Source organism: Gopherus flavomarginatus, chromosome 18 (assembly GCF_025201925.1).
Source record: "Gopherus flavomarginatus isolate rGopFla2 chromosome 18, rGopFla2.mat.asm, whole genome shotgun sequence".
Taxonomy (NCBI): Eukaryota; Metazoa; Chordata; order Testudines; family Testudinidae; genus Gopherus; species Gopherus flavomarginatus.
This window is the reverse complement of record NC_066634.1, coordinates 15,361,348-15,371,577: the sequence shown is the minus strand read 5'-3', so window position 1 is coordinate 15,371,577 and position 10,230 is coordinate 15,361,348. Positions and strand designations below refer to the sequence as shown.

Here is a 10,230-nt window from a genome sequence, read left to right as displayed (position 1 = left end):
GTGCTAATCCAGATAGTGGTGGCTGAGTGGCAGCCATCATGAAAAACCAGCAGAATAGTGCAGCAAAAGTGTGCTGGGCCCATAACCCAGAGATTAATGGATCAAAGCCATCCTCTGCTACATGTGTGCTTGCGTCTTTTCCCTCAGGGCCTTCCAGCAAGGCAGTGACCAGCAGAGCACCAAGAGCCTAAGCCATGAGGCTACCTGGACTGAAGGCAAGAGGCAGGCCTGGGTATGGCGAGGGCCTCCTGTCCTGGAATGAGGCTTCAGTACTTCCTGGTCCCCTTTTCCCACCCACACTGGCAGGCAGTGTGTGCTGCAGGAGAACAGGAAGGAGGCTCTTGGGACACCAGGCAGTGCTGTGTGTGTGGCTGTCAGGGGAAAGAGCCTAGGCTCCTGACTCAAACTGCCATTGACTGGCGTGGCTCTGCACACCGTCAGCCAGGGCAGGCCAGGCTGCGGACGTGACTCAGGCGTGAGCAGCATGGCCGCGCTTTCCTGACAAGGCGTGAGGCAGGCCAAGAGCTTTGCACAGCCTACAGGGAAGTGGGAGGGAGGCGTCTTTGAGCCAACGTGTCTCGTCTGCTTCTCCTTTGCCACTTGGGCGGAGGCGGGGAGAGAGCGAAATGTTCCTGGCTGAAAGTTTTTGTGCTCGGCCTTGAGGATTAAACCTGAGCCTCTGGAACAGCTGCTGGGAGATGGGTTTCTGAATGACATCCAGCCCGGTCTTCGGGCCACTAGCTGAAAGCACTGAGGCCAAGAGGCAGCAAAATGGGACCTTTGAGGCTCTCCGCAGGCAGGGCCAGCTTTAGGAAGTGCGGGGCCCAATTCGAACATATTCGGCAGGGCCCCGGCAGGGATGACTAAAAAAAAAACCATGTAAATAAAAGCCTTTCATTGCTTAGCAGCCGGTTCCCTGTAAAAAGTTCTGATTTAAGGGATGTGCCACAGTATGTATTTTTTGTACCAATAGGATTACCATACATCCATATTTTTAAAAATTTCTCCCAGATGGTCTATTTAAGAACCAAAAAGCTGGACATGTCCAGGAAAATACAGATGTATGTTAACCCTACCTAAAATTCTTTTTTAAAAAGATGGGTCTGAACTAGAAATGAGCTCCGTTTCACATGTGTGGGTCCCCGCCACTCCCTGGGGGTGTGCTAGGGTGACCAGATGTCCCGATTTTATAGAGACAGTCCCGATTTGGGGGGTCTTTTGCTTATATAGGATCCTATTACCCCCCACCCTGTTCCAATTTTTCACACTTGCTGTCTGGTCACCCTAAGGTGTGCACATGCGTGGGTCACAGCTGTTCACTGCCCCTCTCATTGCAGCGTGTATGCAGGGTTACTTCCCTGGGAACTGCAGGGCACCAGTGGACATGGGGCTGGCTGGAGGCAGGGCAGGGGCTGACTGGAGGTAGGGTCTGGCTGCAAGCAGGGCAAGGCGTGCGGGGCTGGCTGCAGACAGGACAGGGGGTGCAGGACTGGCTGCAAATGGGCTGGCTGCAGGCAGGGCAGGGTGTGTGGGACTGGCTGCTAACAGGGGCTGGCAGCAGGCAGGGGGATGTAGGGTGGAGTGGGCTGGTTGGCTTCAGGCAGGGCCTCAGAGGAGTGCACAGGGGTTGGCAGGCCTGGAGACAGAGGAGTGTGGGACTGGCTGGCTTAAGGCAGGGGAGTGCGGCAAGGGTTGACTGGAGACAGGGCACGGGGTGCGGGGCTGGTGCAGGCAGGGCAGGGGGTGCAGCAGGGTCTGGCTGTGGGCAGGGGTGCGGGTACAGGGGGTACAGCCTACCCTGTATGGTAAGTGCCCCCTCCTCCACCAAGGTAGCAGCAGCCCAGGGCTCGGGGGCTATTTAAAGGGCCTGGGGCTTCCCTGCTTCCACCGCCCCAGCCCTTTGAATAGCCGCGGGAGCCCTGGGGAAGTGGCAGAGCTCTGGGGGCTGTTTAAAGGGCCGGGGCGGTAGAAGCAAGGGGAGCCTCAGACTTTTTAAATAGCCCCCAAGTCTCCAGCAGTGGGGCTCTGGTGGCAATTTAAACAGCCTGAGGCTCCAGTCCCTGCTGGGAGCCCCAGGCCCTTTAAATTGCCCCCCGGGGAAGCTGGGCCACCCTAGTACAGTGCACCAGCAGGGCTTGGGTGCGGGGCCCGATTCAGGGGAATTGGTTGAATTGGCCTAAAGCCGGCCCTGCCCGCAGGAAAGCAAGGAAGTAGCACAGGCTTATCACTGTCCCTGGGTGGGCTTGAACCACCATCCTTTCAGTTAAGAGCCAAACGTGCTGACCCATTGCACCACAGAGACACAGACAGGCCAGGCTGTATGGAGCACGACAGTCAGGAATCAGCTCAGGGTCCGGTCTAGCACATCCATGCAGTGGTTGGACAAGCAACAGCAAGGAACTGGACTGGTGCGGAGTGAAAGATCTGTGGGAAGGAACCGAAAATAGTACTGGGGCTGCAGTACAGGGCTTGCATACACTTTCTTTGGCCTGTTTTGCTGGAAGAGTTAGCAGGGCAAGCTTGTTAGTCACAGATAAGGGGGTGAGTTTATGCAAATTCTGGACTCTGGGACCACAGCTGGGGTGGGACAGGCACAACTTTTGTAGCACATGCACCCTCTCTGCAACCAACCTTTGTTACTTCACTCCATAACAGCACACACAAAGCAACCTTTTACCTTTCAGCACCAAAATGTAATGTAGAAGAAATCTAATAGCATAACTTTAAGATGAAAAACTTCAGTACTAACAACAATTCTAAAGATATTCAAAAATATCTCTGTCTTCAGACACCAGACACAAAATCAATCAGACCAAGAACAAACATCTATTCCTACTTCTCACACCCTTGGGGATGGGGGAGGGGTTGGAACCCATACCCCTTAATGATGAGTCCTTTCCAGGTGAGGGGCAAGCTCTCAGGCCTCAAATGCCAGGTACAGTTACTCTCTCCTTGATCCAAACTAAACAGGAAAATACACTTGATTACTCCTGCCCCAATAACAAAGAGATGGGGGATCCCACAGCAGCTGAAATGACCATTTGGACAAGCACTCCCGTCATGCAATCTGGGGTGGGTGTAACCATGCAAATGACATCAGCCCCAAAAGGCCTTTACAACAGATCACCAACAGATGGCAGGGTAGAGTTCATACCGACCCTGCTTAAACTAGATTGTGGCAAAGATTAAAAAACCCTGAATGTTAAAACTCACCAAACGCGGGTGAATCCATTCTCATTGTCGTACCCGCTTCTTAAACTCCACACCTGAACGTAGCCCTCACATGGACAACATACCCTCCTAACTCAGTGTCTGTACGTTAACCTTTTACCCCCAGTCAGGGCTATTGCAGATTCTGTATTCCTTACGCCACCCGATCTTAAACAGAACTTCGCACCCCCTGGGTAATCTGTACATTGTTCCCTGATCACCAGAAACTTCTACACCTAAATGCTGTACCGTACACCTTTTTCTTCTTTGAACGTCATCTTACTAAAATGTTGACATTTGTTCGAGATCCCGGCTCCTGTTCCCTTGCAAGGCGTGTGCCTTTGCTCCAGGTTTTAGTCTGCTAATACAGCGGGGGCAGGGTGGGGGCTGATTGAGCCAGAGGTGCTTGCCTGCTGCAGACATGGATCAAAGGCTGAACCTCATCCCCCAGGAGCTGAAGGCTTAATTGAAAACAGTTTAAGCAGTACTCCCGTCTCTGGCACTCAGCTACCCAGCTCCCAATGGGGTCCAAACCCCAAATAGATCCTTTTTACCCTGTAGGAGCTGTAAAAGCCTGTGACCAGGGCAGCTGCCTAGCAGCCGGCGCATATGCCTGCCAGCGTGAGAGCTCGTAAGGCACTAATCCAGATAGAAGTGGCTGGGTGGCAGAGGGAGTAAAGAGCCAGCAGAGTGGCGCAGCGGATGCATGCTGGGCCCATAACCCAGAGGTCAATGGATCAAAGCCATTCTCTGATACACGAGCACTTGTCTCTTTTCCCTCTGGGCCTTCAAGCGATCAAAATCCTCGGTTTGAGGGCCCAGCTCTGTTTGCCATGTGCCTGGGCAGCAGCAGGACAGTCTCAAGAGAGCAGCTCCCACCCATTATCTCTTGTAGTGGAAAGGAAGTAGAATTGTGGTTGGACTTTTGCTATTTCTGTTCAGGGAATCAGTGGCTGTGAGGCAACCCTTACTGATAATGGCAGGGGAAGAGTTCTCTCTTCTGCATTGATGCTGCAATTTTTTGTTGTGCCCTTTCTCTCCCCCTTCAATGCAGGCAGGTAGGCTTGGTGGCTTGGGGATGTGGGTCAAGCCTGGTTTCTTTTGGCAGACACCTGGTTGAGAACTGGTGCTCTACGGTCTTGTCTAAACTGACCAGCCCTAATGTCTGTAGCCTCGTCTCATACTTTGGAAGCCTTTTATTTACCCCTTTCCACTGCAAAAACAACTATTTAGTCCTACTCTTTCTTTCCAAGCTGCTAACCAGTTACTGATCCATGAGAGGGCCCCAGCCATCTGGAGTAGCTTGTGACTGTGAGTGGCAACCTCAGGGCAGATTGTTAAGAAGCAGAGCACAATCCCCAAACTGGTTGTGTGTTCTAGACTTACGTTTCACCAAGTGTCAGATTCTGGATGACACCCCTTTTATGACTTTTTAAAGCAAACTTGCTATTTTTGCATCATTTGAGCGTTCTATGCAGAGGACTAGAAATGTTTCTATTAACCTGAATGTTAGATCATTTTAACATTGGCTGGAATCACAATGTTAAATTAGTTCTTATGACTTTAATAACTGATACTTCCTCTATCTCAGGACTAGCTATTAAACTGATTTTTAGACTAGGGAGATGGAATAGCAGCTTCCTCCATCCCTTGCACACATCACCCTGTTACTGTGGCACTGAACCCCCAGGAGCGGTGGACCTCCCTATGGGGAGAATATCGTGGTTGAAGAGCAGCGAAGAAAAATGGTGTTGTCTGTGTTCCCATTTGGTTTGTTCTGAGTATGGTTTTGAGTCGTTTGTAACTCTTTCATCAGTTATTAGTAACATCTTATTATCAGGCCTCTGAACTGAAAGGCTGCTCTTGCAGGTTTTACTTTGTTGTTGTTTGTAGGTCAAACAGCCGCTTTCTTAGGCCTCGTCTACACTACGCATTTAAACCGAATTTAGCAGCATTAAAACGAATTAACCCTGCACCCGTCCACACAATGAAGCCCTTTATATCGATATAAAGGGTTCTTAATACCGATATCTGTACTCCTCCCCGACGAGGGGAGTAGCGCGGAAATCGGTATTGCCATGTTGGATTAGGGTTAGTGTGGCTGCAATTCAATAGTATTGGCCTCCGGGAGGTATCCCACGGTGCACCCTTGTGACCACTCTGGAAAGCAATCTGAACTCGGATGCACTGGCCAGGTAAACAGGAAAAGCCCCGCGAATTTTGAATTTCATTTCTTGTTTGCCCAGCATGGAGCTCTGATCAGCACAGGTGGCGATGCAGTCCCAAACCCAAAACGAGCTCCAGTGTGGACCGTCTGGGAGGTACTGGTTCTGATCGCTGTATGGAGAGACAAATCTGTTCTATCAGAGCTCCGTTACAGAAGACGAAATGACAAAGCATTTGAAAAAATCTCCAGGCTATGATAGACAGAGTCCACAGCCGGGACTCAGCACAGTGCTGCGTGACAAGCGTAACGGAAAGCCAAAGAATCAAATGGATGTTCATGGAGGGAGGGAGGGGAGACTGAGGACTCCAGCGATCCCACAGTCCCTGCAGTCTTTGAAAAGCATTTGCATTCTTAGCTGAGCTCCCAATGCCTGAACAGTCAAACACATTTTCCCAAGTGTTTCAAGGGACCCTGGAGCTAGGCAAAGGGGTCCAACGGGCAGGGCCCCTGGAGCTAGGTTTAAGGGCCCCAGAGATAGGGCCCCTTGAGCTAGGGTTGGGGGACCCATGCATAGGGCCCCTTGACCTAGGGTAAAGGGCCCCATGGGTAGGGCCTCTGAAGCTAGGGTTAGGGGACACAGGGGTACAGGGCCTGCAGATAGGGTTAAGGGTCCCACAAGAAGGGACCTTGGAGCTAGGGTTAGGGGCCCCACGGGAAGGGCCGTTGGAGCTAGGGTTAGGGTTCCCACATGTAGGGACCCTGGAGCTAGGGCTAGGAGCCCCAGGGATGGGGCCACAGGAGCAAGGGTTGGGGGTCCCAGGGGTGGGGTGCCTGGAGCTAGTGTTCGGGTGGCTAGGGGTGGGGCCCCTGGAGCTAGGGTTAGCGGCCCCATGGGCAGGGCACCTTGAGCAGGGGTTTGGATCCCCAGCAATGGGGGCTCTGGAGCAAGGGTTAGGGGTCCAAGGGGTGGGACCCATGGAACTAGGGTTAGGGGTCCCACTGGTAGGGCCCCTGAAGCTAGAGTTAGGGGACCCAGGGGTAGGGCCCATGCAGCTAGGGTTTGGAGCCCCAGAGATGGGGCCCATGGAGCTAGGGATAGGGGTTCCAGGAGTGGGGCCCCTGGAACTAGGGTTAGAGGCCCCACGGGTAGGGCCCCTGAAGGCAGGGTTAGGCACCCCAGGGGTAAGGCCCCTGGAGCTAAGATTAGGGGTCCCACGGGTAGGTCCCCTGGAGCTAGGATTATGGGTCAAATGGGCACGAAGCCAGGAGCTAAGGTTAGAGCTCCCACAGGTAGGACCTCAGGAGCTAGGGTTAAGGTCCCCACGGGTAGGGCCCATGGAGCTAAGGCTAGGGGCCCCATGGGGAGGTCCCATAGAGCTAGGGTCAGGGTCCCCACGGGTAGGGCCCCTGGAGATAGGGTCAGGGGCCCCAGGGATAGAGCCCCTGGAGCTAGTGTCAGGGACTCTAACCCCCAGATGGCAAAGTTAGTTGTCTGACCACGAGAGAGACAGGCAACACCAGCAAGGTCCGATCAAAAGCTCTTTATTGACAAGTGCACGCATCAATATAGAGCAGCTCGTCTCCCGAGAGAACCAGCCCGCTCTTTAAATCTTAGTATAAGCCTATATAGACAGTTCTGTCGCGTCATAAATTATTCACTGGAGCAACCCACTCCCTTCTTTTAACAACTAGAAACTAGACACCTTTAGTATACATACATACCTAAAGTTAGAAATGTAGGGGAGTTAAAACAAACAACGAACAAAACCAGGGAGTGAAAACAAGGAGGCTGGGAAACTAGGGCTCTTATCAGTTCTTCGAAGGAGCTGCCCTAACACAGCACATCTGGTACTATGCCAGGAATGCAGCTTCTCCCTTATCTCACTTTTTCCCAGCGCTTGTGAGACATGCTGCTGCTTCTCAGTGTTTTCCACTCAGGAATTACCCAAAAACCTCTGTTAGCCTGACATTGGTCAGGTTAGCATACCTGGTTTTGTCTGCAATATCTTTATTCAGGCCTAACACTAGGGATAGGGGCCCCACGAGTACGGTTCCTGGAGCTAGGACTGGGGGCCCAAGGGGTATGCCCCCTGGAGCTAGGGATAGGGGTCACAAAAGTAGGGCCTTTGGAGCTAGGGTTAGGGGCCCAACGGGTGGGGTCCCTGAAGCTAGGGATAGGAGCCCCATGGGTAGGGCCCCTGGAACTAGGGTTAAGGGCCCCAGGGATGGGGCCCCTGAAGATAGGGCAAAGGGTCCCAGGAGTGGGGCGCCTGGAGATAGGGTGAGGCGTCCTATGGTTAGGTCACCTGGATCTAAGTTTAGGGGTCCCATGGGTAGTGCCTCTGGATCTAGGTTAGGGGCCCCATGGGTAGCGCACCTGCAGCTAGGGTTATGGGCCCCACGGGTAGGGCCCCTGGAGCTAGGTTTGGGGGTCCCACGGGTAAGGACTCTGTAGCTAGGGTTAGATCCCCATGGGTTGGGCCCCTGGAGCTAGGGTTAGAAGCCATAGGGATGGGGCCCTTGGAGCTAGGGTTAGGGGTACTGGGGGTCAAGCCCCTGGAGCTAGGGTTAGGGGCCCACGCATATGGCATCTGGAGCTAGGGTTAGGGGACACAAGGGTAAGGCCCCTATAGCTAGGGTTAGTGGTCGCATGGGTAGGGCCTCTGGAGCTAGGGTTAGGGGCCCCACAGGAAGGGACCCTAGAGTTTGGGTTAGGGGCCCCAGGGCTGGGGCTCATGGTGCTAGGGTTAGGGGTCCTAGGGGTGGGCCCTGGACCTAGGGATAGGGGTCCTAGTGGTGGGGTGCTTGGAGCTATGGTTATGGGAACAGGGGTAGAGCCCATGGACCTAGGGTTAGGGGTCCCACGGGCTGGGGCACTGGAGCTAGGGACAGGGGTCCCATTGGTAGGGCCCCTGGAAATTGGGTTAGTGGTTCCATGCGTAGAGCCCCTGTAGCTGGCGTTAGCGGGCGCATGGCTAAGGCCCTTGGAGATAGGATTTGGGGCCCCAGGGACTTGGCCCTTGAGCTAGGGTTAGTGTTCGCGTGGGTGGGGCCCCTGGAGCTAGTGTTTGGGTTTCCAGGGGGTGGGGTCTATGGAGCTAGGGCTAAGGACCCCATGGGTAGGGCCTCTTTAGCTAAGGTAAGGGCCCTACGGGCAGGGTGCCTGGAGCAAGCGTTAGGGGGCCCACGGGTAGGGCCCTTGGAATTAGGGTTAGGAGCCCCAGGTATGGGGCCCCTGGAGCTAGGGTTAGGGGATGCAGGGGTCGGGTCCCTGGAGCTTGGGTTAGGGGCCCCACGGAGAGGGCCCCTGGAGATAGGGGTAGTGGCGCAAGGGGTAGGGCCCCTGGATCTTTGGTAATGGACCCAAGGGGTAGGGCCCTGGAAGCTAAGGTTAGGAGTCCCATAGGTAGGGCCATTGGAACTAGGATTATGATTCCCACATGTAGGGCCCCTGGAGCTAGGGTTAGGGTTCCCAGGGGTGGGGCCTCTGGACCTAGTGTTAGGGGCACCACGAGGACGGCCCCTGGAGCTAGGGTAAGGTCCCACGGGTAGAGCCCTTGGAGCTAGGGTTAGGGGAACCACGGGTAGGGCCCCTGGAGCTAGGGGAAGAAGCCCCAAGAGTAGGGACCCTAGGGCTGGGTTAGGGAAACCAGGGATGGGGCCCCTGGAGGTAGGGTTAGGGCCCCAAGGGTTAGAGCCCCTGGAGTTTCCATTAGGGGTCCCATGGGTAGGATCCCTGGAGCTAGGGTTAGGAGCCCTAGGAGTAGATCCTCTGGAGCTGGGGATATGAGCCTCAGTGGTAGGGCCCCTGCAGCTAGGGTTAGGGGTCTCACGGGTAAGGCCTCTGGAACTAGGGTTAGGGGCCCACAGGTAGGAGCCCTGCAGTTAGGGTTAGGGGTCCCACTGGTAGGGCCCCTGGAGCGAGGGTTAGGGGCCCCACGGGTTGGGCCCCTGGAGCTAGAGTTAGGGGCCCCAGTGGTAGGGCCCCCGGAGCAAGTGTTAGAGACCTTACGGTTAGGGCCCCTGGAGCTAGGGTTAGGGGCCTCACGGGTAGGGTCTAAGGAGTTAGGGTTAGGATCCCAATGGGTAGGGCCCCTGGAGCTATAGTTTGGGGTCCTACGAGCAGGGTCCCTAAAGCTAGGGTTAGGGGCCCCAGGGATGGGGCACCTGGAGCTAGGTTTAGGGGCCCCACGGGTATGGCCCCTGAAGCTAGGGTTATGGGCTCTAGGAGTAGGGACCCTGGAGCTAGGGTGAGGTTTCCCAAGCGTAAGGCCCCTGGAGCTAGAGATAGGGGCCCCATGGGTAGAGTCCCTGGAGCTTGGGTTAGGGACCCCACAGGTAGGGCCCCTGGAGCTAGGTTTAGGGGCCCCACGGGTATAGTCCCTGGAGCTAGGGTTAGGGACCCAATGGTAGGGACCATGGAACTAGGTTTCGGGGTCCCACGGGTAAGGACTCTGTAGCTAGGGTTCGGGGTCATTTGGCCTGGGCCCATGAAGCTACGGTTAGAGGCTGCAGGGATGGGGCCCGTGGAGTTAGGGTTAGGGGTACCAGGGGTCGGGTCCCTGGAGCTAGGGTTAGGGGCCCACGCGTATGGCATCTGGAGCTAGGGTTCGGGGCCCCACAGGTAGGGACCCGGGCCTCTGGGTGAGGGGCCCCAGGGGTGGGGCTCATGGTGCTAGGGTTAGGGGTCCTAGGGGTGGGCCCTGGACCTAGGGATAGGGGTCCTAGTGGTGGGGTGCCTGGAGCTACGGTTAGGGGCCCCAGGGGTAGAGCCCATGGACCTAGGGTTAGGGGTCCCACTGGTAGGGCCCCTGGAGCTAGGGTTAGGGGTCTCACGGGTAAGGCCTCTGGAA

The 10,230-nt window shown here is 55.2% G+C and overlaps 1 non-coding gene across 1 annotated transcript; it reads right to left on the bottom strand.

The window, feature by feature from the left end:
* Window positions 1-2,228: 2,228 nt before the first annotated feature.
* TRNAK-CUU (transfer RNA lysine (anticodon CUU)) lies at window positions 2,229-2,302 on the bottom strand. The gene has a single exon. It is a non-coding gene; the product is annotated as a tRNA-Lys (tRNA).
* Between the last annotated feature and the right edge of the window lie 7,928 nt (window positions 2,303-10,230).